General features: G+C 44.9%; 1 long non-coding RNA gene across 1 annotated transcript; it reads right to left on the bottom strand.

The window, feature by feature from the left end:
* Positions 1 to 10,426: 10,426 nt before the first annotated feature.
* LOC310759259 lies at positions 10,427 to 13,942 on the bottom strand. Its single transcript, XR_014546290.1, has 3 exons — positions 13,893 to 13,942; positions 12,588 to 13,347; positions 10,427 to 10,489 (listed from the first exon to the last, which is right to left on the bottom strand). It is a non-coding gene; the product is annotated as an uncharacterized lncRNA (long non-coding RNA).
* Positions 13,943 to 24,346: the final 10,404 nt, after the last annotated feature.

Here is a 24,346-nt window from a genome sequence, read left to right as displayed (position 1 = left end):
TTATTACATCCCAAGCTCAGGCTGACAGAGAGGCTTTTTGCATTGAATGAACTTCTGATCAATAACTGGCATGAAGGACACAACAGGGCACAGTGCAATGGAACAGAGAATAGCTTTTACTATGTCATTTCATAACACCTCCCCTTGGTGGTCCAGTCTATTTTGGGTCCAACAGGAAGTCATAATTCAAATTACTTTTTGAAGTACAGCGTGCAGATTGTGGAAATATACTGAGCGGTGAACCAAAAAATAAAACCCATTTCAGATAAATATTAGCACATGACAAAAGATTGAGGGTAGCCTTTAGTTTTCTCCTCAATTAGTTCTTACCATTTGGAATATAATAGAGGTGTGACTGACAACCGCTGGCCACAAGATGGTAACCTGGTTGGATTACCCCAATGCAATCTACATGGTGCTGCCCTTGAGGTTGTGTGGAAGCTGAAGCTGGTGCAAAATGGAATGGAAATTCACACAGCATAATCTGACCCATGTCTAACTTGAAAGAAAGCTCCACTAAGGTCAACCCCACTGAATGCAGTAGTACCTATTTCTCAGTAAGTGCTAATAGGGTTGGGTTGTTAACAGTTGGCTGAAGCTCAGAGTACTCCCATGCTAACTTTCTGACTCTTTGAATAAAGAGCGTGACCACACCATAAGGGATTGCATAAAGTATACTGTCAGATTGTACTGGACCATTGTCTGGAGAAGAGAGTGTCTTACAAATGCACCAGATTCTAAAGATTCTAAAATAGCAAGTGATCTGGTCTCTCCTGCACGAGTCCCCAGGCTGTTGATATTGAGAGATGAGGAGGAATGTTTCAGGAATTTGATTATTAATACTCAGATTAATGTGGAAATCAGATGGAAGGGACCGATGAGGGGGAAAGCCTGTGAAAGTGAGCTGTTAAAAGTCTTCACAGTTATAGAGCTCAGGGTCTTGGGCAGTACAAGAGAATTGATTGGGAGATTTATTTATTGAATTTGTATCCCACCTTTCCTCCCGAAGAGGCCCAAGGCAGTGAAAATACCCACAGCAAAATAACTTTATGCAAAAGCATTTTTAAAACAGTTTAAAACATCTAAAACAGTTTAAAGCATATAAATTCAGGTAGGCAGCAGTGTTGGTCTGACGCAGTTGAAATAAAAATAAAAAATTGTCCGGTAGCACCTTATGGACCAACTAAGTTTGTTCTGGTATAAGCTTTCATGGTATCTGAAGCACATGCACACGAAAGCTTATACCAGAACAAACTTGGTTGGTCTATAAGGTGCTATTGGACAATCTTATTTATTTATTTAACATCTAAAATGGTTTAAAACATTCTCCCATCCGGTAATATAGGTTGGAGCCTATAATCTTCTGAATCCCAGTTGCTCTTCATTCCTTTACTCTTTCTTTAGATTCAGCATATTTGGTGTTTTTTTCCTCCTGGACTGAGGGGCCATTCTTCTGATGTCGTGGCAGAATCTCTCTCTTCAGTGTAATTGGAGAATAGGATTGCTCTCATAATTATCCAGCGTGAGCAAGTGACGCATTCGCTGATATCGACATGCTACAACACAGCCCAGAGAATGTATCGAAAGAACTACCGGCATTCTTGCCGTCGCTCTGAGCTCATGCAAGCAAGTAACAGTTTAAATATGGGGTGGAGAAGGGAGAACAGCCCTGCCACATCCTACATTTTAAATTTCCAACAATTCCACCGTTTATGTATATATTTGCTGATGCTTTTTGACCTGGAAAGCCCTTAAAGTTGCTTATGGGAAGATCATCATAATAGTATTTTGTTAAATAGTGGGAAAGATGGACAAAGAACACAGCTCTGTTAGATTCACAGCTCTTTATTACAGCAGTTAGAACTGCTCCTGGAGTCAGACTGACTGCAGCCTAGCTAGTTGCTTTATATAGTACTAAGTAACTTGTAACAGTAACAACTTCCAACTAACTAACCAATCAGTGAGCGGCAGTTCTCAATCCTTCATTTGCATACTGGTGGCCCTGAGTGAGAACTGCAGTTAATCTTAATACATATTTTATGAAGTATCATAGAAGGATTTCTTATTTTTTGGTATTTATTATTAAAATTATATCCCGCCCCTCTTCCCAGATGTGCCCAGGACATCGAAAAGCAATTCTAACACAGATGTAGACTAGGATATATCTCAGCTTAAAAGTCTTGTTGAATGAGGAATGTGGGGGCTTTTTGTCCTGGGTGATGCCTCTAGAGGGGTGCCACTGAGTGTGTGTATACACAAATGCGCTTTGGGGTGTGTGTGTGCCAAACTGGGTCTTTGACCTGGGGAAAATAAAGCCTAGTTTTGCCCCTGGAGGAAGGTAGGTGCTAAAACGACAACGGATATAATGCCTGTCTAATGTTTAATGGGGGTGGGGGAGTTGAATTCAAAAGGTCAGGTGATATAGTACACTATGGGTAGGCAAACTAAGGCCCGGGGGCCAGATCTGGCCCAATCGCCTTATAAATCCGGCCCATGGACGGTCTGGGAATCAGTGTGTTTTTACATGAGTAGAATGTGTGCTTTTATTTAAAATGCATCTCTGGGTTATTTGTGGGGCATAGGAATTTGTTCATTCCCCCCCCCAAAAAAATAGTCCAGCCCCCCCACAAGGTCTGAGGGACAGTGGACCGGCTCCCTGCTGAAAAAGTTTGCTGACCCCTGTACTACACATTATATGATACGCGTAGAACGAGATTTCTATGTATAGTGTTAGAGCTGTTTCTAAGTTTAAGAACCTAATACGAGCCTTCTGGATCAGGCCAATGGTCCATCTAGTTCAGCATCCTGTCCTCACAGTGGCCAACCAGATGCTTGTGGGAAATCCACAATCTGAACCCAATTACAAGACCACTCTCCACTGCTGTGCTTTCCAGCAACTAGTGTACTGAGGCAGTTGGGGGAGAGAATAGCTCTCGGGTTAAGTACTTAATTCATTCCGGAGGTCCGTACTTAACCTGAAACTGTTCTTAATCTGAAGCACCACTTTAGCTAATGGGGCCTCCTGCTGCTGCTGCGCCGCCAGAGCACGATTTCTGTTCTCAACTGAAAGCAAATTTCTTAACCTGAAGCACTATTTCTGGGTTAGCGGAGTATGTAACCTGAAGTGTATGTAACCCGAGGTACCACTGTATTGACTAGTATTGGTAGTCACTGATATAAGGTTTTGTTAAGATTTATATCCTGCTATCCCACTGAGATGAATATGTTGCCTATAGAACTTAATAGCTTGCTATTGCATCTTACAACATTCAACATAAATGTGTCCGGTCAGTTGCCACTGACTGTACTGGCGAACCATCTACTATAAGTGCTTTGCTTTAAGCTTAATGGTAGATGCTTTCTGGTCACTCCATTCATTACACCAGTGTAGCACAATGGTTCATGTTATGTATTCAGTGGTCTGTGTTTGCCTGAGCTTGAGTCTGGACTAAGGATTCTGATTCAATACATGATCTCCAGTCACAGAACATTTCAGGATTTGGGCCTGTGCCATTGGCCCTTAAACTCTGAGTTAGGATTCGCAGCTTGGGAGTTTAGACAGCCAATCACGTTGAGAGTGAGAGTGGCCCAGGCCTTCAGAAATGTAAATGAGCAGTTGCTTTGCCCCCGTTGTTGAGTTCTATTAGTTCAATAAAGGTTATTGCTGTTATCACTGTTTCTTGCTTCATGGGAACCCACCTACACTTCAGTCAGAGTGCTGGGCCTGGGAGAGCAGGATTCGAATTTCCACTCAGCCATGAAGCTCACTGGGTGACCTTGTCACCATCTCTTAGTCTGATCTACCTTACAGGGGTGTTGTGAGGATGAAATGGGGAAGAGGAGAACCATGTAAACCACCTTGAGAACCTTGGAAGATAAAGATGGTACATAAATGCAGTAAATAAACAAACATATTCATATGTTCAAATGATTCTGCATTTTATTTGAATATTTTACTTGCACTCAGTAAAATGCAGGACTTCCATTTCCTCTGTTCTCCGGTGCAATTTTATAATGTGATGATTTATAAATAATAAACATGAACTTCGGTTGATTAAAAAAAGGTCATTTAAAATATTCTTTTCAAAAGAAAACACGGAAACAACATCCTTAGTTCCATATAAGGAATCTGTTATGTACTGAAGTTCTCACCCTGGGCTAGCAGGGGGATACTGTAGATAGTTTTCACTCAGGTCCGCATATGCAAATAAGGAATTGAAAGTGACGTTCATTGATTGGATAGTTACAGAAAGTTGTTACTGTTGCTTTGTAGTTGAGCTCTATATAAGCAGGCTGGCTGAACCCTTCAGTTCAGTTCTGTTCTGGGCCTGTGAATAAACCAGAGCTGTCTGAAGAATCGCTGTGTCATCTGATATGTTCACCCACAACTTAACAGAATCTGTGTTCTCAACTCCAAAGTAAGCTGTTTGTTTTTCAAAGCAATCTGGAAACAACAAAGTTTACTCCTCACAAAGCTACAGTTGCCAGCACCATCAACAAGCTACAGCTCCCATGATTCTTTAGGGGAAGCCATGGACTATAAGTGTATGGGATGGAGGTGATCTTGGTTTTTTGTTTTATTTAAATAGTACCAGAACTTAACCAAGTGCACACTCCTTCCATGCAAAAACCCACTCCTGGTTCCTCCCTCAAACTTTCTGCATCACTGTTGCATAAGGTGGGGGAAGGGAATGTTCTTGTTAGACCATTGAGAGTCCAAAATCCATCACCATAAAGTTCTATTTACCACAGGGGTTGAACTTACCTTTAATGGCAGTAGCAGCTGAACTGACATCCCTTGTGCAGATCCAGGGCCGTCTTAAGCATATCTGGCGCCGTGGTGCAAAGCTCCCTCCGGCACACACACCCCTTTCCCAGAGTTTTTTAGGGAGGATGGTGGGGCTGGAGGAGGCGGGCAGCAGCTGGAGGGTGGCTCCTCCGGCGGGAAAGAGGTGGAGGAGGACACGGTGCCTCCTGGCTCAGCTGGCCACCTCGGGCCATGGTGGCCATGGCAGATGGAGGCTCCAGGAGCGGCGCTGCTTCAGCACAGCATGGCGGAGGCGGGCGAGGGTGGCGAGCTGATGCCAGGAGGTGCCGCATCCAGCCTCCGCCTCTTCCCTGGTGCCCTCCAGAACTTGGTGCCTTAGCACCCTGCGCCACTAGCCTCTATGGGTAAGACGCCCCTGTGCGGATCTTAACTTGCTTGCTTCCTAGCTCCAAAATAAACTGTTTGTTTCTTTCCGAGCAATCTGGAGCCAACAGAGTTGATAGCACATGTCCAAACTAAGAAGGCCTTTTAACTGCATTGTCCTGCTGAGATTAGACAATCTGTATAATTCTGTCATGTTAGGTAACATTCCTCCCTCTTTGTTCACATATATCGGCTTGTCTAGTGAGCTTTTTCATTTAGTTTTACGCCACTGATTTCAAGAGAAGCAGAACAGTCTACGTGTTTAGAAGAAAGGAAAACAAACACCCCACTGGAAAGCCCCAGGTAAATGACACACGTGACTTTTAACCCTGGCAGATTATTTTGCAAATTCCGATCTGTCTTTCTCAAAGGAATAATCAGGGATGGATCGACTATGAAACTGCTGAAGCTTAAGGGGCCCCCCAAGTGAATTTAGCCCACATTGCTTCAAAATTTTGGGTCTAGTGCCCCCAATTTGAGTTGCACAACTCAAATTGATTCATTCTTTTGTTGCATACATTTCAAGAATACCAAAGCTTGAGCGTCAACAACACAGAGTGTTGTGCTATTAAAGCGCAATTTTAGAACCATTTTAAAATCAATGGAACCGTAATAGAACAGACCGAGCAGCAGTAGAACAAACCTAAAATCACACTTCCAACTAAAGGACCTGTCAGAACAAGAATGTGCCCAGAAGGGGACATACACTACAGTTTCCAAGATTCTTTTGGAGAGGATTTAAGCCCCAAATATCTGAAAGACTGCGTCTTTTCCTACAGACCCTCTTGGGTGTTAAAATCAGCATAGGGACCCCTCTTGGTAGTTCCACTGCCCTCAAAAGTCCAAGAAGCAGGCAAGGGAGGGCATTCTTTGCGGCAGCCCCTAGGTTGTGGAATTCCTTCCCCAGAGCGGTGCGTCTGATACCTTCATTATACAGCTTTCAGCATATGCTGAAGATGCACCTCTTTGTCCTGGTCCTTGATACCTGAGATATGTTCTCAGGACTTCCTCTCTTTCTGTGGTTTGTTCTTGCTGTTTCTAATGTTGAATTTTAGATGGTTGCGTAACCTGTCATGTGACCTGCTGGTGAAGGACAGGTCGCCATCATTATCTTTAAATGTAAGCACTGAGCAGAGAGGGTTTCCCCAATATGGGGACGAACATTTGTGATTCGGGCATGTAGGTGTGGATTGATCAGAGTTTGTGGGTGAGGGATGGCTGTGCAGATAAATATGCGTGCATGAATGGCTCTGTTCCCACCCACATATGACTTTGGCCCAACCCACCTATTGGCATGCAGCCAGTACAGTGGTACCTCTGGTTACAGACACTTCAGGTTACAGACTCTGCTAACACAGAAATAGTACCTCGGGTTAAGAACTTTGCTTCAGGATGAGAACAGAAATCATGCTCTGGCAACGCAGCAGCAGCGGGAGGCCCTATTAGCTAAAGTGGTGCTTCAGGTTAAGAACAGTTTCAGGTTAAGAACGGACCTCCAGAACGAATTAAGTTCTTAACCAGAGGTACCACTGTAGTTACCCATGAAGGAATGTTACTTTTGGACCGAGAAAGGTTCCCCACTCCTGATTTAGGGCTTTAGAGCTGCTGGTGAACTATAACGTTTCTACCTCTCAGCTGGGGAATAAATGTTTGAATTCTTCCTGCACGAAAGGCTTCCTGTGCATACTGAGGTAGAGTATGCCAGGGTGAAGGTTCTTGCTTTGTGTTTCTAATACGAAAGTTTTGAACATATTGAATTGTACAGTAGGAAGGAATCCCAGAGGTCATCTGGCCCAACCCCCTGCAATGGAGGAATCTCAGCTAAAGCATCCATGACAGATGGCCATCCAACCTCTGCTTAGAAACCTCCAAGGAAGGAGAGTCCACAACCTCCTGAGGGAGACCATTCCACCGCCAAACAGCTCTTACTGTCAGAAAGTTCTTCCTGATGTTTAAGCAAAATCTCCTTTCTTGTAACTTGAAGCCATTGGTTCGAGTCCTACCCTCCGGAGCAGGAGAAAACAAGCTTTCTCCAACTACCAAGTGACAACCCTTTAGAGGACTATCATATCTCCTCACAGTCTCCTCTTTTCCAGGTTAAACATACCCAACTCCCTCAACTGTTCCTCATAAAGCTTGGTTTCCAGACCCTTGGTCATCTTGATTGCCCTCCTCTGCACACGTTCCAGCTTGCCAACATCCTTCTTATACTGTGGTGCCCAGAATTGGACACAGTACTCCAGGTATGGTCTGACCAAGGCAGAATAGATTGGTACTATTACTTCCCTTGACCTGGACACTAGACTTCTGTTGATAATATTGTTGTTTTATGGGGGTGCAGTTTAACTTTCAGAGTTGAATGGGTATAGGGGCTACAGCTCTATGGTAGGAAACCTTCTCTGTGTGCATTTTCAGTCCCTGGCATCTCCAGATAGGGCTGAGAGAGAACCCTGCATGAAACCCTGAAGGGTCACGGCTAGTTAGTGCAACCAATACTGAGTTAGATGGACCAATGGTCTTGCTTGGTGTGAGGCAGCTTCCTATGTTCTTATGACCTTATCCTTAGACTGGGGGTGGGAATAATACCAGGAGACAGGTCCAGCATAGTTTCCAGGAGAAACATTTTCCATCCTCCCAACTTTTGACGTCTACCAGAGAACATTGCTTGGTTAATCAACCTTTGTTTACATCTTCTGATCTAGCCATCTGCTACACTTCAGCTGTTGTGAGCTGCTGCCAAGCCTTCTTCTAAGTAGACTTGCATCAATCAGATTCCTTCTAATGCTGCAGCTGAATGCATTCTGCAGAAGGTTAAAGCGTTACTCCCACTCTTCATTCTCTCCCATGAACTCAGAAAGAGAAATGCTGTCATTTCGATTCAGAATGGCATTCCTGCATTATATCCCTGTATATCAGTCCCAAGTTCACACATTTGTGCCTTTCTCCTCCCTGCCATGCTGAATTCTTTATAATCACATTGCACATGTGAACACGAGAGAATGCCTCTGTGCCATCATGTATCTTCTGGCACCCATTACAAAGCAGTGCAAACTAGGCATATTCTGTTTAGGTCTCTGACACTGTACACCCTGTTGGGTTGTTTTTTTCTCATCTTCTTTCAATATCAAATGGAGATTATTAAAACAAAGGAAAGGAAAGCATTCTGCCAGTAAACAGAGGGAGAGGGGGAAATAGGTGCGCAACAAGGGTGCCTTAAAGGTAAAGGTAAAGGGACCCCTGACCATCAGGTCCAGTTGTGACCGACTCTGGGGTTGTGGCGTTCATCTTGCTTTATTGGCCGAGGGAGCCGGCATTTGTCCGCAGACAGCTTCCGGGTCATGTGGCCAGCATGACTAAGCCGCTTCTGGCGAACCAGAGCAGCGCACGGAAACGCTGTTTACCTTCCTGCTGGAGCGGTATCTATTTATCTACTTGCACTTTGACGTGCTTTCAAACTGCTAGGTTGGCAGGAGCAGGGACCGAGCAACAGGAGCTCACCCCGTTGCAGGGATTCGAACCGCCGACCTTCTGATCGGCATGTCCTAGGCTCTGTGGTTTAACCCACAGCGCCACCCACATCCCCAAGGGTGCCTTGGAAGTGAGCAAAAATGTTTTTTTAAAGATGCCATGCATTTAAAAGGAAAGATTATATAGCAAATGAGAGGTATACAAAAGGAGAGTTGGAAAGGCACATACTTTATCTGATAACACAAAGGAAATACAGTACCCCGCTACATGTGCTGTATGTGCAGAGCACCAGCAAGACTGAATATAGCAGCCAGCCCAGAGATCTTAATATCTGCACCACCAAAAGAGCAGCACTAGGTGGAGAAAGTGGCTGGGGAGGGCAGACTTTGTGCTTGCGGGATCTTCATTGGTTATCCCTGCCTCTGGAACCCCCAGATCCACCAATCACAGTCAGGTGCAAAAGATGTACGCTTAGAATCAATAAGGCCTGGAATTTAGGTCAGACCCACACCATACGCTTAAAGCACATGGCTTCCCCCAAAGATTTTTGGAAACCGAAGTTTACTCTCCACAGTTGCCAGTACCCTTAACAAATGACAGATCCTTTAGGGGAAGCCATGTATGTATCTATTAAATGTATGGTGTGGAGGTGACCATGTTGTCATTTTGGAGTACCAGAACTGAATGGAGCTCATACTTCTTCCACATGAAAATATGCTCCTGATTCCTCCTCCAAACTGTCTTCATTTCATTATCATAACTGGGGGTGATGAGGGGAATTTGCTGTTGCTCTTGTTAGACGGTTGAGAGTCAGAAATCCCAAGTCACCAACAGATCCCAGTCAACCTTTAGCCTGCCTGCCATATGGCACCACCTAGGGGTCAGCAACCTTTTTCAGCAGGGGGCCAGTCCACCGTCCCTCAGACCATGTGGTGGGCCAGACTATATTTTGGGGGGAAAGTGAACAAATTCCTATGCCCCACAAATAACCCAGAGATGCATTTTAAATAAAAACACACATTCTACTCATGTAAAAACATGATGATTCCCGGACTGTCCGTGGGCCGGATTGAGAAGGCAATTGGGCTGCATCCGGCCCCCGGGCCATGTTGCCTGCTTTCAGACCTTCCGATCTTTGCCTACCTGGCCTGGAATCTGAATGTCAGCCTGTCTTGGATCGCATTGCTTACCTCTGGCCCTCCAGACTCTTGGCTGCTGCTTTTAGACTTGATCTGTCACTGTCCTGGATTATACTCTTTCCCTCTGAAACCCCCACCAGGCCCCAATAATATCCTGAAGAAGCACATTTCTGTATAATGCCCATGTATCCATTATTGAACTGACCAGTGTTCCTCTCCTAGAAATAAACTTTACAAACATTCGGAGCTTATAAATAGAACAGGGCTGATAATGTGGCAAATCCTCCGCCACCCGTAACTTTTGCACATGTTGTGCTGTTGTGCCGCACACCAGGGCACTTGGGTGTGATCCTTGCTCCCTTGCAACTTCTTCCCAGCAGAGAGGAGTGTGCTCCTAATTTGCACTCCCATGAGATGAGTGCAGCGGTGCAGGGAGAGAGTGGAATGGAAAAATCCACGGGTTAGTTCTGGGCCAAGAATCCCCGACTGACAAAACACCATAGCCGAGGCCAACTGTTCCTGTATCATTGTCTTCTAGAACAGGAAAGTAAAAACAACAAATTCCAAGAGAGGCATAATTTGAGACTGGTCCAAACTTTTAATCCCAGCTATTTTTCAGCTAGCGCTCCCTGACTGTAAGGCTTCCCTGGCAGCACATCCACACGCAAACATTTCCTTTAGAAGTCTCCATCTAGACATAAAAGAGGCATTTTGCCAAAAAGGGAGGTGTGGGGGAGGAAGAAGAAGAAGTTGAAAGTCACTGGCCAAATTAACATTGTGTGATCTTAGCTTTCAAATGACCCCTTCGCTGTATAAACAAGATTATGTAACTGTTCTGGTGGAATGTGCAGCAGTTCGGCAGCAGTGCCATCTTGAGGTCGGTAATAAGAGCTTTGCAGAAGAATTCACAACAGAGCACATTCTCATGCTCTTTAGAAATCAGCCATCTAAGCAGAATTTTTAAGAGATGCAGCCCAGTCCTGTGCATGTTTCCTCTGAAGTCATTACACGCTCCCATGTAAACCCTGATCAGATTTTCAGAGCCTTTCCACACAACTGTTTTATAGTTCAATCAATGGTCAGCTCTGGCTCATACACTGCAAAGGGGTTCAGATGCTTCCCTTTGATGTGTTACATTTCCTTGAGATTCGAAATTCTGTACTTTGTCACAGGACAAACATTTTTTCTCTTCTCCCAGCAAGCAAAGCTATTCACGATTGAGAGTTCTCTATGGAACTTGGTTGTGTGAGCACTGTAGGTCCCTATTGGACAGTGCCTGTGTTGTCACAACTTCTGATGATCACAGACTCTCCCCTGTGCCAAATTGTAATGTTCTGTGAGCTTATGTCGTTTCTGTCAGGAAACTAGTTTTTTTAAAAAAAAATCCCAGCAGTAGAAATATTAAGCTCTAGCCTGCTATGCCCCTCCCTCCATTCTAAGAACATGGGATGGGTTGTAATACCAACAGTCCTTCAGAATGGTCTCACCACCAGCATCAGAAACGTGTTAGCTACTGACTACAACAATCACAAGCTTACTCAACCAATTTATCCCTGAGCTGCAGAACTGCCCATCCCACAGCAATCTCAGAATACTGTATTCTTCTTCTTCTTCTTCTTCCTCTTCTTCTTCTTCTTCTTTTTCTTCTTCTTCTTCTTCTTCTTCTTCTTCTTCTGTTTTGTAGTGAGGCAGAACTCAGTCTGGATTCAGGCCAGACACAGGGTCGTCTGAGGCAAAATAAGGGGTCATGCTGTACGCTGTGACTACAGAGCACCAATGTTGCTTAAGCAGGGACCAGAGTCTTAGCCTTATATAGTAGCAGCAACAGTAGAAGCAAAGATCACTAGTGTCAAAGCAATGATTCTTCAACATCAACTTCGTTGGATTGATCATGTTATGCGGATGCCTAATTATCATCTTCCAAAGCAACTACTCTATTCTGAACTTAAAAATGGTAAGTGTAATGTTGGTGGTCAACAAAAGAGGTTCAAAGACTTTCTCAAGGCAAATCTTTAAAAATGTAGAATAAACACTGACAACTGGGAAACACTGGCCTGCGAGTGCTGCAGTTGGAGAACAGTCTTTGCCAAAGGTGTCATGCGCTTTGAAGACATGGCAGGGGGTTGGACTCGATGGCCCTTGTGGTCTCTTCCAACTCTATGATTCTATGATTCTATGACATTCAAACTCGGAACGCAAGGGAGAAATGCACTGAGAGGAAGGCACGCTTGGCAAACCCTCACCATGATCAACTCCCACCTGGAAATCTATGTCCCCACTGTGGAAGGACGTGTGGATCCAGAATTGGCTTCCACAGTCACTTATGGACTCATTGTTAAAACCGTGTTTATGGAAGACAGTCTTACTTTGCTACGAGTGATTGCCAAAGAAGAAGAAGTAGCAGCAATGACTACATTCTAATTGCCACATTGGAATGTGCTGCTTTGAATAAAGGGGCCCATCTCTCTCCACTAGTCTCATGCTGTGGTGGAACGGGAGAGCATCTCGTCTCATTGGGTCTTCAGTGGAGTCTGCTGAGCCCAAGGACAGAAGTGCCACATCGTATGATTGGAGGGCGACTGACCCACTACCCCTCTTTTCACCATCTAGGTTTCAAAGTACCTTACAATTATATATATAAAAAAATACATTGTGCAAAGTTTAAACTAGACATTTGAAATCTCATAAGTTTAAGCAAAGAACACCAGAGAAGCATTTATGACGCAAAGGCCTCCTGAAATAACATGGCTTTAACCAGGCACCTAGAACTCAGCAGGGATGGTGCCTACCTGACTTCTAGTGGGAGGAAGTTCCACAGAATTGGGCCCACAACACTGAAGACATGAGTCATGCTTCTGGTCCATAGGGGACCACTGATAGCGCTCTCCCAATTGATCTTGGTGATTGACTTGGAACATACAGGGTACGGTTAAGTTATGCTGGGCCTCAGTTATTCAGGGCTTTGTACACTGGGCCTTGAACCTGGGTCCAGCAGCAGATGGGAACCCAGTGCAGTTCTTCTAACACTGGTGCCATGTGTTGGTGGTAATCAATTCCTTACATGAGTCCAGCTGCAGCATTCTGCAATAGCTGCAGCTTCCAAGGGCAGCCCCACATGCAGCAGTAATCTAGTCTTGAAGTTACCAACATGTGAGCCACTTTGGTCAGGTTATCCCTATCCAGAAAAAAGCCACAGCCAAAGGCCCTCCTAATCAGATGCTACCTGTAGCTCAAGTGACAATGGTAGTTCAAGGAGTACCTCCAAACCGGTGTTTGGACTATGGGTCCTGCTAGCTAAGGATGATGGGAGTTGTAGCCCCAAAACAGCTGAACATCCAAGTTTGGGAAACACTGCTCCAAACTATGTGCCTGCTCCTTCAAACGGAGTACAACTCCACCCAGGGCAGGCAATGGTCTATCACCTAAATCCAAGAACCACTCAAAGCAGCGCTCCTGGAGCTCCCCTTGCGTGCCTTCTACTTTGGGTTTGAAGTTCTTGTCTCCAGCTGCTGAAGAGGAATCTGATTGCTGGTCCCTGACCCTTCTCACCTGTTGGGAGGAAAGGAGAAAGAGAAGGTTGTCTGTCAAATGCTCCATCCTTCAGCCTGGTGATTATTCAAAACAATCCAGGCTCTCAGTTCTGTCTGGCCTTAAATATGATCATGGTCCAGCCTGAGAAGATGGGTTGAAGAACCCGTGGCCCTCCAGATGTTGTTGGACTACAGTTCCCATTATCCATGACCACTGGCTAGGTCTGAGAAGATCTGGAGTCCAACAGTATATGGAGGACTACATGTCTTCCAGCCCTAGCTTGGACCTAGTCCAGCACCTCAAAGCCTTTCAACCTAACCAGAACAGAGCAGCATATGGCTACCAATGTAGCTCAATCCTTTTGAGAGGATTTCCTTCCGTTCTTTGAAGTGGTACAGAGCGAGAGCGTCCCAACGTGGGCCCGGGCGATAAAAACCAATTGAGAAAGTGTGTCATCCTTTGGTCTCGGACATCTTCGCTGCCAATTGGATTAAGCCCAGGGAGATAAAGGATGTGATACTTTTGATAACTGGCAGCTCTGTGTTTGGAACCAAGTTGCTCACCTAGCAACTAATCATTCACCTGTATCAAGACCCTTCAGGCTAAGAAAAACCTCCTTCACTTTGCCTTCAAACACCAGACAGATAAGTGGTTACATCACAGTAGGTGATGTAGAGGAGAGGGAAAGGTGACAGAGGACAGTTCAATTACGGTGATAAAGCGATGAGCTGCAATTATGGGAGAGTCAGATTCAAAGTGAGGTTTAAAGAGAGGGTCAAACAGAAACATAGGATTTATCCAGAAATGTGTCCCAGTATATAATAAATCTGACCGCAGGTGCAATTTGATGGCTGCTACTTGTCAGATCAGCCTCTCTTCCTATACAGAAGATGCTAAGAAGTGCTTCTGACTTCTGGCACTCACACTCTGAGGAATGAAATCTATAGAGGCATTTGGGTTGCCGCCTCTTTTTTTTTTTCATTTTAAGGAAGCTACGTTGCAAGCTACAATCAACATGAGCATCCTTTCTATAAATATGTAGTGCTACAAAAAGATTTAAAGCCAAGAAGAAGAAGAAGAAGAAGAAGAAGAAGAAGAGGAGGAGTTTGGATTTGATATCCCGCCTTTCACTCCCTTTAAGGAGTCTCAAAGCGGCTAACATTCTCCTTTCCCTTCCTCCCCCACAACAAACACTCTGTGAGGTGAGTGGGGCTGAGAGACTTCAAAGAAGTGTGACTAGCCCAAGGTCACCCAGCAGCTGCATGTGGAGGAGCGGAGACGCGAACCCGCTTCCCCAGATTACAAGACTACCGCTCTTAACCACTACACCACACTGGGTGGGGATCCCTGTGGCCCTCCAGATGTTGTTGGACTCCCCAACTCCCATCGTTCCTGGCCATTGGGCATGCTGGCTAGGGCTGATGGAAACTGGAGGGTCACAGGTTTTTTGCATTCCTGCCTTAGGATCTGAAACTGTAAGCTTCTTCCTTTTCTGTGTAAAACTAAGTGTCCTCGCTGCGGATGGAACAGTATGAGCTTCGAATGGGCACCTTGTGGTTACAGGTTGCTGGAGCGGCCTTGGAGCCTGTCGCTGGAAAGCAAAAGAAGCATTTCCTACTTAAAACATTTCTCTCCCTGAAAGGCTTCCAACCCGAGGCACCATCTGCGCCATACCATTAAAGCGCTGCTCTCCTCATGGGATGAGGCTTCCCAGAGTTCCTTGGGAAGAGTGACCGGTTGTTAAACCTCCCTGGGAACTGCAGCTCTGGAAGGGGAATAAGGATCTCCCCACAACTCTCTGCACCCTTAACAAACTACGGTTTCCCAGGGTTCTTTGGGGGATGACGACACAAGGACTGCTCAAAACAGTACGATAGTGGAAATTACAATAAACTCCTACTATTGCAGAATGGCAGGTGAAGATGATGGATTTCTCTGAGTTGGCCAGACTGACCTGCAGGATCCGAGACCAGGACAATCAGAAATTTCAGAAAAATTGGAGTAAATTTATTGTATACTTAAATGATAGTTGTAAAAATTTGAAGACACTAGCAGGATTGAAGTAAATTGTACAATGTAGATAAATTGTAAAGAGTCAGAATGTGCAAGCGGATTTGATAGGGGGTACCAGCTGAAGGGAAGGAGGGAAGTCGTAAGCTCGGCGGAGCAAAAAAGGTTTATATGTTGATCAGTGTGTTGTTTGAAAACGTGTGTAAGGAGGGGGCCACTAGGTGGCGCATCGGAAGATGGCTGACAATAACATCTCTCCGACCCACACGAGGTAATTTGGAGGCTATGATGGGGGTAATTAGCCTCCTTAACCCCCCCAGGATTGTGGGGGGGGGGACGGCCCTTGCCTGCTGTGCCCTATACCACCCCCGAATTTGTGGGGGTGGGGGCACTAGGCACAAAGCCCTCCTGTGGGATTCCGGCACTCCTGGACGCCGTCCCTGATTCGCGCCGCTAGTTGCAAGCATCTTCAAAAGAAACAATTTGGACGAGATAAATTGCACATGCTTCAAGGAAAAAGGGGAGTAAAGACTGCTGACAGAAGAGATCTCTGATAACAAGACAAGAATAAAATATGAGAAGATACGTCAAGATACGGTATGACTGAGGGGGGAGGGGGGAAAAAACCTGCCTTCCTTTTTCTTATGTGATTTAACAAGAATCCCCTCCCCTAATGAGTCAGAAACTAAGGACTTAAGCTGTGGATTTAAGGCTGTGTGGAGATAAACTTTCGAACCAAAGCAATGTTTCAAGATGAAGCTGGAAAGCTAAGAGTTTTGGAATGACGCAGTTAAAAATGCCGTCGCCATTTTGGGAGGCATTGTTGGAGCTCTTGGGTCTGGGAGGAGAAAGAGAGAAATAGAGTTGTTTACATATCGTCGATCAACTTCTCGGTGGGACTTAAGAGCGACAAATGCCAAATTTATGATGGAAAGAGCGATGTTATCTACGAAGGAGATATATGGAAACCATCTGTACTTAGTGGAGGAACGGGAAATCCACACAGGATTATTATTTTGCTTATCGGCTTAAGGAGACTAACAGAAGAGATCGCAAAGGAAAAATAGAAATTATATGAACAAGATATGATGTGGAAACACCAAGATAAGACTGGATAGAATTATGAATTTTGTTTGGACTGATTGGGACTGATTTGGACATTAACGCAGTAATAAGAAGATGATCTGAATCCCCCTTTGGATCTTGAAGTATGGGTTCCCCCAACAAAATTTAAAAATTTGGCTTTGTAATTTGGAATTTATGTGATGTGATTTAATTTGATGTGATTGGCCAGTTAATAAAAATTATTTAAAAAAAGAAAAAAAGAAAACGTGTGTAAGGAGAAACAATAAAAATTTATTGGCAAAACAGTACGATAGCACTTTGAATGTATAATGCAGATGGGACCTGAGTCGGTATAATCCATCAGTATGATCCATTAGGGTGAATGGGCCTCAGCCAGCCCCCACATGATTTCCTTCTTGCTTATAACCAGTCAGAGGATCAGCCCCACCTCCACCTTCTGTTGGTCTCCTGCTTTCCACCCAACCCCAAATAGGTACTAGCCACCACTGGACAATATCAGTTAGCTCAGTTGGTTAGAGCGTGGTGCTGATCATAGAATCATAGAATCATAGAGTTGGAAGAGACCACAAGGGCCATCGAGTCCAACCCCCTGCAAAGCAGGAAACACCATTAGAGCACTCCTGACATATGGTTGTCAAGCCTCTGCCAAGGTTGCTGGTTTGATCCCCCTATGGGACAGCTGCATATTCCTGCATTGCAGGGGGCTGGGTTCGATGATCCTCAGGATCCCTTCCAACTCTACAGTTCTATGATTCTGTTATCATTTTAATTTACAGGTAATTTGCAAGCCTGGGAGTTCCAATGTAGGATCAGGCCTAGCTGCTTAGGTGATGGCTGGGCAAGGAAGGAACAGCAATACCAACTGCCAGAACAGCAGATCATTGATAATCTATGGCGAATGAATGATCCATTGATTTCAGGAGGACAGGAGGACAAGAAAGACGCAGAAGAACTGTGCTGTTCAGCTGGCATGGAGGTAGAAACACAATATAAGGAAATTCAGCACTGGAAAGGGGTTTTTTTGTTTGTTTGTTTGGTTTTTTTAGACCAGCATAGACTAAGTTAATCCCAATTAAACAGAAAAGTCTGTGGGGTACTGTAGGAGGCATAGTGTCCTTGCGTTAAAATGAATCTCCAAATGCATGAGAGTAGAGTGCTCATAATATTATATTGGTGGATCCTCTCCTTGCTTCTGGGCTGCATTTTCCTTTGCACAAGCCTGTAACTGAGATAATTCTGTGTGGTTATAATTTCTAAAAATCTCTCTTTAGAAAAGAAAAAAAATGTCTCTTTGTGTCAATCGATTTCAAATCTATTATTATTATTATTATTATTATTATTATTATTATTATTATTATTTATAACGCACCCATCTGGCTGGTTTTCCCCAGCCACTCTGGGCGGCTCCCAACAGAATATTAAAAACACGCTAAAACATCAAACATTAAAAACTCCTCTAAACAGGGCTGCTTTCAGATCAATATAAAGGTTACCTGTAATGGGGAATTATGCTTGGTAGACAGCAATAGTATGAGTGGGGCTAGCAGTTTTCCTCAAAAAAAAAAAAAAAGTCAAATAAAAGCTGAAACTCTGAACTAGAAAAATAACCACAGTACACCCGAGTCTTATTAACGTCCATCACATCTGGATTAAAATTTCACAAGAACTCTGTTGTGAAAATAAAACAAGAGTGTTGTTAGTTCCCCACCCTGTTCCTTTGTCTTGTTTGCTTGCTTAAAGTGGGTTGTGGCCAGGGAATTTGTCCTGTTAGTGCAAGGATTTCTGCAGCAGAACGTTACTCCTCTGCTTTTCCTGTAAGAGGCAAGCTAAATAGCAGCTATGTCATCTTTCCAACATGAACTATCAACCATGTCTTAGGATTTGTCAACCGTTTCTAGATAAACAACATTTTGACGTTGAAATAGGTTGTACAACTAAGAGCAGTCATTGACCACAACAAGAAAGACATCATTTTCTTCATCTTTGAACATCTCCCCGTCGTAACATGGAAGACGGAAACACTTTAGAGCAGGATCTGCTTGAAGATTGGGGCTGACCGGGTAATAGAATGGCAAAACATTTCACTACAGAACAGATCACAATCCTGGCAGACAGAAGTGGGGTGGGAAGTGGAATGCCTGCTGGAACTGAAGACCCTGCAGTGGTCCGTCTCGATGCTTGGCCAAGGACTGCAGTCTTGGGAAAGGTGGACGAAACTTCACACTGATGGCTGGTTTTGACCCCTCAAAAATGTTGACTTCCCTGGCACTTCCAACCCAGAGGTAGCTGTGTTGTGTTTGTTGTTTAGTTGTGTCTGAGTCTTCGTGACCCCATGGACCAGAGCACGCCAAGCACTTCTGTCTTCCACTGCCTCCCGCAGTTTAGTCAAACTCATGCTGGTAGCTTCGAGAACACTATCCAACCATCTCATCCTCTGTCATCCCCTTCTCCTTGTGCCCTCCATCTTTCCCAACATCAGGGTCTTTTCCAGGGAGTCTTCTCTTTTCATGAGGTGGCCAAAGTATTGGAGCCTCAGCTTCACGATCTGTCCTTCCAGGGCTGATTTCTTTAAGAATGGAGAGGTTTGATCTTCTTGCAGTCCATGGGACTCTCAAGAGTCTCCTCCAGCACCATAATTCAAAAGCATCAATTCTTCGGTGATCAGCCTTCTTTATGGTCCAGCTCTCACTTCCGTACATTACTACTGGGAAAACCATAGCTTTAACTATACGGACCTTTGTTGGCAAGGTGATGTCTCTGCTTTTTAAGATGCTGTCTAGGTTTGTCATTGCTTTTCTCCCAAGGAGCAGGTGTCTTGATTTTCTTCTTTGTCACTCAAAAGGTGTGTTGTCAGTTCCCAATGTGCTTGAGGCTTCACCTGCCTGATTGAAAATATGTTTCTGAAAGCTTGATAGTACTTCCAATACTACATTGGCAGGGGGTTGGACTAGATAAGCCTTTGGGTTCCTTCCACGCCTACGATTCTATGATTTCTCCATTTGCATTTTTATACTTTACTGAAGCATCCAGAAAGTGGCCAACAATGTTCTTAGAACTCATTCTGATGTGTCTTCGCTGGTATAGCTGTTCTCGCAGTTGCTCAAATGCTGGTCAGAGAGAACATCAAATGTTTTCTACTGATGGGTCAGGGGGATGTCAGGAGGTCAGCAATAACTCACAGGGTGTCAGGGAAGTTCACACTCTTTATTCAAAGGAACAAACAGCTCAGGAGGCCAGGCCTAGTGAGCACAGCAACTCTTCCCAGTAGATCTTACCTCAATGAGGCAGTTGTGAGGACTGAAGGTCCCCATTTTCCCATGGCTCTCTAAGTCTCCTCTTCCTCTGGGCCCTTCCCAAGCAATCTGAGACTTCTCGGACTTGTCTGTTTTTGCTTCCCCCTCTTCTGGTTGTGGGAGACAAGTGGGGAGAGGAGCTGGTTGCAGCAGGAGCATAGCTGTCAACGTTTCCCTTTTCTTGCGAGGAATCCTATTCGGAATGAGGGAATTTCCCTTAAAAAAAGGGAAACGTTGACAGCTATGTGCAGGAGGGGGAGACTCCCTAGCTTCTTCAGCAGCTGGATTCATCCCAGTTTCTTGCCCCCCTCCTTTCCAGCCTCTGCTTCTCTGCTTCTGGACTGCTCTCTGCCACAGACTCTTCCTGCTCACTAAACCCTGTTGCCTCTTCAGCTCATGACACCACCTCATCCCAGCCTGCTTCCTCTTCTCCCTCTGGCCACTCACTGTCATCCCACCACCAACCCCCCTGGCTCTGAGCCTTCTTCCCTTTGGGGTTCCCTTGGGAATTCCCCAGCTGGTGTCTCCCAGCACTCCTCTGCTTCCAGCTAGCCCATGACATGATGTAGGTTTCTCTGATGCTTTTTTGATGTGTCTAGATCCAGTCTTGGATGGAGAGATCTGTGCAATGGCGTGTAGAAACCTTTCCCATGGCTAGAATGTAGCCGACTGTGCAAAGGTAAGAGTGGCATTTGTCACTCTGTCCACTTTGGGTTATGACACTACCCATCACTGCTGTGTGTCCCCTAGAATGATGCTTACCAGGGAATGTGGCCCTCAGCTTGGAAAAGATTCCCCACCTCTCATGTGGCTAGTGATTGCATAGGGGGGAAAGCCAGCAACGTTGGAGCAGCCACACAATAAGCACTAAACACACAGATCAAAACATCTCTAAAGGGGTCTCAGTAATGTCAGATGGATCAGAAGTAATTCAAAGACTACTGGCTAGCAAAGCTTGTGTGCTTTCTCCTAAGTTTACACCTTTCACTTAGCCCTTATAGCCTAACTATTTCTGAAATGAATATTACCTTGGGGGGGGGGATAGGTCCTTTCCCAGATGCTTTCCCCTCCTGGGGCACTTTACAGGCATGGGGGGCTCTGCTGAGCACTCACTTGCTACAGGACACCCTAAACCTCTTCCCTCAATGTTCTGGTCTCAGTTTTCTTTAACTTAAGGGGGTATATAAAGGGGAAAACTTTGGGGCAATTTCTCAGAAAGCAGTAAATCTGCTCCCACCTTCTGGCCAATTAGTATGAAGTTACAAGGAACGGCTGACAAGCTATGAAACGACTAGGGTGATTGACAACTGCCTGGGATGATTGACATGAGTTTGGCACTTTTTAAATTAAATTAAAATTGAATTTTAGACATATTATTAGATAACTCGTATTTCATTTTGTCCGTAGCCACCCACCCACCCCCAGACTTCACATTGACTAGGCACCTCCAGCTGTACCAATCAACCGCAACTCCTAACTTTTACAATTGATGGTTTACAGATCATACATTGTTGAAGTAACAATAAATGGAGAGAAGGGGATTCTGCACCTGGCAAGCGGAAATGCATCCGCTGATGGAACAACTGCATAGTGCTACATTGAATTCCTCCCTCAGGGTGGGAACCTGTGGCTTTCCAGGTATTGCTAGACTACTAGATGCAGTTAGGTAGCAGTGTTGGTCTGACGCAGTCGAAATAAATAAATAAAAATTAAAAATTGTCCAGTAGCACCTTAGAGACCAACTAAGTCTCTAACCCAGAACAAACTTAGTTGGTTTCTAAGGTGTTGCTAATGTTATAATTATCATTATTATTAAGATATCCCCTTTAATTTCGGAGGGGGGGGGGGAACCAAGGCAACTCAGAAACGAATGAAAGCCAACAGCAAAATGACAAGTTTAAGACCCATAATGAAAATACAGAGACCTGTAATTAAAATACATGGGGAAACAACTACATTGAAACATCAGTAATTAAAGTATGTAATAAATAAGCCCATGAAAACAGTGCAACAGTTAATGCAGTTAAAACATCAGTCAGAGCAGGGGGTTCCAGGAAGGTGATCAGAGAAATCAGTGTGTCTTCAGCAGCCAACGGAATGCCAATACTGATGGGACTCTTGTATTTTAGCAGGGAGAGCATTTCACAACTCTGGTGCCACTAGTAAAAAAGCCAATTCGCTTGTCACCACAAGATGATAATCATCAGATCATGGCAAAAGTAAGCAGGATTCCACTCCCATCATTGTTGATCATCGACCACACTGAGTGGACTGGCAGTGGGAGATGGAGCTGGAGTCCACTGGCAGACCACCATCGGCTTTGCATCACTGTTCTAGACTTAGCTCAAGTAACCTATACATTCTCTGCATACCACGTGTGTGTGTGTGTGTGTGTGTGTGTGTGTGAGAGAGAGAGAGAGAGAGAGAGAGAGAGTATCTCCCTTTTACCTGTTCTTCATTCCCACCCCCACCACTGCATTGGCTTCTCCCCAAAGGCATGATTGTCCCCCTTGCATTCCCAGCTAGCTCCATCCATAAACGTGTCCCACCAGCTTAGCAACCTCTGGTACAGAGACACCTGCTGTTGAAAGTACTTCCACGTCCTGCCCTGCTCGACTTTGCCTTGCAAATTCCTCATCCAAACACTTGACCTAGCCTAACCCTCTTCAGCGAGTGAGAGACCGATGAGATCTCAGCCGCAGGTGATGAAGCTAAGCAAATGAAAAAACGATAACAAAACCCAACCGGCATGATTGACGTATCAGTGAGGCGAGTACAATAAACTTGTGGAGAGCTCTGTGTATGCATTCTATTTCCTATTATCCTATCTGGAGATAAGAAAAATAAGCTTAGTCCCGAGGCCAAGGCAGGAATAGGATGAGGGCTGTGTGTACGCACTACTTGATGACCATAATCAAAAAGTATATTATACAAAGGCAAATTACTGCAATAGAAAGGATTTGGATGCTTGTAAGATCTTCCCTCCAGGCAAGGCTGAAGCACAAACCATCCTGGATCTCGCTGCTACTGCTGCCGGCAGTTATCTTTCGTCTCCTTCAGAGGCTTGGTGCTTCTTGCTAAGCTCTCGTCTGACCCCATACAGCCCTGTTTTCTGGTCCTCACTGTTGGGTTCAACTGAGACAAGTATTTTGCTTGGCAAAAAAAGAGAAAGAAATGAGCAAGTCATTGAGTGCATCTTCAGATAAAAGAAGTAGTCAGCTGTGAGTACACTCTTGGATATTTGCTTTTGGAAGTAGTCAGTGGAAAGTGGAGATTTCACGGAAATTGGAAGGGGGGGTGTGAGCTCAGGATTATATAAGTGGGGGTTGAGATCCCCCCACCGGAGACGGAACGGAATGCAATGATCTTAAGCTGGTGCAAGAGAACGTTGATCCTTGATTTTATGGTGATAACAGAGCATGATGCAGAGGCATATTTATACGGAAAGCCAAATTTAGATCTGATTCGAAGAGCTGCTTTACACAGTTAATTAGCTGAAGAGGAAAAAAAGCCCTTTAATTTGCTTTAGCTTGCTGTTACAGTGGTACCTCGGATTACATATGCTTCAGGTTACATATGCTTCAGGTTACAGACTCCGCTAACCCATAAATAGTGCTTCAGGTTAAGAACTTTGCTTCAGGATGAGAACAGAAATTGTGCTCTGGCGGCGCAGCAGCACCAGGAGGCCCCATTAGCTAAAGTGGTGCTTCAGGTTAAGAACAGTTTCAGGTTAAGAACGGACCTCCGGAACGAATTTAGTACTTAACCCGAGGTACCACTGTATTCATATGATGGATTACCTAGGAGCAAGGGACATTCCTTTTAGAAAGCTACACTACAATTAAAGCTGCGGTCTCCAAATGATGATCCAGGATCCTTCTGTCCCCAAGGCATGACCTCAAGGCATTTGGTACAGTAAGCTTGCTGAAGCGAAGCAGTTCTGGATCCGATGAACACCTAAACAGGGAGACCATCTTGCAACTCTGTGCAAATTGCCTTGAGTTGCATTATGGGAGAGCAACAGAATATAAAGGAAATAGCTGTCCCCAGGCTGACTTCAAGACTTGATGGTGCTAGCTCCCTGGCCTGGCCTTCTCCTCTTCTGCCTTTCCTCTGGAAACACAGGTCTTAAGTAGCCCCAGGGAAGATGGGGATGGGGTTGCCCCAATAGTTATTTCAGGCCACTGATGGTCCCTATGGGAGATGATGGTTATAGGGTCCCTGGCCTGGGCATCCCATATTACTGCAATGCACTTTGTGTGGGGCTGCCATGAAGGTTCTGCAGCTTGCGTAGAATGCAGAGGTTCAGTTGTTAAGTGGAGCTTCCTACTGTGAGCATGTGAACACCAAGGCTGAAAGAACTGCACTGGCTGCCAATTTGCTGGTAAGTCAAGTTTCAGGTTTAGTTGCTGACTTGTTGTTCTTTAGTCGTTTAGTCGTGTCCGACTCTTCGTGACCCCATGGACCAGAGCATGCCAGGCACTCCTGTCTTCCACTGTCTCCTGCAGTTTGGTCAGGCTCATGCTGGTAGCTTCGAGAAAACTATCCAACCATCTCATCCTCTGTCGTCCCCTTCTTCTTGTGCCCTCCATCTTTCCCAACATCAGGGTCTTTCCAGGGAGTCTTCT

This window comes from Podarcis filfolensis, assembly GCF_964270895.1.
Source record: "Podarcis filfolensis genome assembly, chromosome: 3".
NCBI classification, from domain to species: Eukaryota; Metazoa; Chordata; class Lepidosauria; order Squamata; family Lacertidae; genus Podarcis; species Podarcis filfolensis.
This window is presented reverse-complemented; position numbering and strand designations above follow the sequence as displayed.